The sequence below is a fragment of the Schistocerca piceifrons genome, unplaced genomic scaffold (assembly GCF_021461385.2).
Source record: "Schistocerca piceifrons isolate TAMUIC-IGC-003096 unplaced genomic scaffold, iqSchPice1.1 HiC_scaffold_413, whole genome shotgun sequence".
NCBI lineage: Eukaryota > Metazoa > Arthropoda > Insecta > Orthoptera > Acrididae > Schistocerca > Schistocerca piceifrons.
This window is the reverse complement of record NW_025728639.1, coordinates 17501-20000: the sequence shown is the minus strand read 5'-3', so window position 1 is coordinate 20000 and position 2500 is coordinate 17501. Positions and strand designations below refer to the sequence as shown.

Sequence of the window (2500 nt, the reverse complement as noted above, 5' to 3'; positions counted from 1 at the left end):
CCCACGGATCTTCCTTGCTGCGAGGCCGCGTCCGCCTTAGCGTGCTCCTCCGGGGGCGCGCGGGTGCGCGGATTCTCTTCGGCCGCCATTCAACGATCAACTCAGAACTGGCACGGACTGGGGGAATCCGACTGTCTAATTAAAACAAAGCATTGCGATGGCCCTAGCGGGTGTTGACGCAATGTGATTTCTGCCCAGTGCTCTGAATGTCAACGTGAAGAAATTCAAGCAAGCGCGGGTAAACGGCGGGAGTAACTATGACTCTCTTAAGGTGGCCAAGTGGCGGCGGTGTGGCTGCATCCGGACTTGGCTTTTCGAAGTGCGGTCTTGATGTAGTCGTGCTGCTGCTGCGAGGTGCCTTCCTTGGGTTATAGTTACAGGGAGAGTGATGCGCAATACATGGGCCTAGCCCTCTTAGCCTCTCCTCTCCTGCGGTCTTCTCCCCTTCTCGTGGGCCCGCTGATTTTCGCAGAGTGGAAGACCGCACCAGGGGCTTGGGGGGGTTACCAGCCCCCCCTCGCACTATCCCTTTTTTAGTTGGGGGCAGTAATCAGAGAATAAGTGGTGGCCCTTCCGCTGAAGGTGCCACCCCAACTCCCCCAGCACCTAGCCGGCCAACCGGCCGTGCCGAAAATCTTGTAACTTTTGCAGCTGTATACACCTGTAGTGAGTGCCACCGCAGCTTCACCACCAAGAACGGTCTCGGGGTCCATCGCCGCCGCCAACACCTTGCGGCCGCCAACGCGGAGATCGTCACGGAGAGGCATCGCGCGAGGTGGACGGAGGAAGAAGTCCTGTCGCTCGCCAAGGCAGAGGCCGAACTGTTCCTCGAGAGGGACGCCCGGTTCTTCTTTGTAAATCAAGAACTCATCAGGATGTTCCCCGACCGAACGCTTGAGGCAATCAAGTGCCGACGGCGGCAAGCTGCCCACAAGCAGCTTGTCCGCCAATTCATGGAGGCGCTTGAGATCGGTCGGGGGGAAGAGCCGGCGTCCCGCCGGGGAGCAGCGGGCCCGCTGCCTGACGCGGGCGAGGCCGCTGCGCCGCCCGTCGACGCAGCCGAGGACTTCGCGGCCGACACCACCGGGCCGCCGCCGGAGGGGCCGACTGACGCCGCCATCTGGGAGCATCTGGCGGGGCTACCCGCTTCCGCCCAGCGTTTCTCTGCCCTGGATCGTGTCATAGGTCTGGGGCGGGGCACGCCGCCCGATGTCATCCTGGGCATGCTCCCGGATGCCCTTGCGTCGGTCGGGTCCAGAGGGGAGAGATCGATCACCAGGACACAGCGGCCGCGCCAACCATCGAAGCGGCCGCCTGCCGCGCCGCCGACGCAGAAGCGCAAGCGGCGCCGCTGGGAGTACGCGAGAACGCAGGATGCCTTCCGACGGTCGCGTGCACGTTGCGTGCGCGGCCTCTTGGATGGCACCCTGCTCCAGCCGCCACCTGCCATCCCTGGTCTGCTGGACTTCTGGGCGGACCTCTTCACCAAGAAGCCCATCTCCACCGCGGGCTTCATTCGTGACCGCCTCCTCCCGCACTCAGAGCCTGTCGCTCTCGAGTGCATATGGGGGCCGGTCACACATGAGGAGGTCGCCGCCGCGTTGCCGCCCAGGGGATCAGCAGCCGGGCCGGACGGCCTTACCCCAGCGGAGTTGCGGCGCCTGCCGCACGAAGTCCTGGTGAAAGTGATGAATCTCTTCCTTCTGGCCCGCGCCCTTCCGGAACGCCTGCTTCGCGCGCGGACGTCCCTTCTCCCGAAAACGGCTGCACCAACATCCCCCGCTGACTTTCGCCCCATTACGGTCTGCTCGGTGTTGGCGCGGACCTTTCACAAGGTTCTCGCGTCACGCCTGATGCGCGCATGTGCTGTGGACGAACGTCAGCGGGCATTCATCCCTCGGGATGGGATGTTGGAAAATACCTTCATCTTGGACACTGCTCTCACCGACGCAGTTCGCTCCTGCCGCTCTGTCTTTGTGGCATCGATCGACGTATCTAAGGCATTCGATTCGGTAGATCATGCTGCCCTTCGCCCCGTGCTGAAGGCGCATGGCCTGCCGGATTGCTTTGTCGAGTATGTCGAGCGGTGCTACGAGGGCAGCACGACAGTGATAGCGGACGGCGCCGGCGTGGGCGTGTCTGTGCAGCCTGCACGGGGCGTTCGCCAGGGCGATCCCCTCTCCCCCCTCCTGTTCAACTTTGCGGTGGACTACGTTTTAGGCCAACTGCCCTCCCACATCGGAGCTCGGATCCTCGGTCGCAGAGTCAACGCTGCGGCCTTTGCAGATGACGTCTTGCTGTTTGCAGCGACCCCGAGGGGCTTGCAGTCCCTCATCGACGCAGCTACCGCAGCCCTCGCCCACCTGGGGCTGCAGATCAACGCCCGGAAGTGTTTCACCCTCGCCTTAGTCGCGTCAGGGCGCGAGAAGAAGGTGAAGGTGGACAGCAATGTCACCTTCACAGCAGGCAATACCACCATGCCTGCCCTGCGTGTGGGTGA

General features: G+C 63.2%; 1 pseudogene; it reads left to right on the top strand.

The window, feature by feature from the left end:
- The window catches only part of LOC124748390, a 7964-nt pseudogene that overhangs the window by 2613 nt on the left and 2851 nt on the right, over positions 1-2500 (top strand).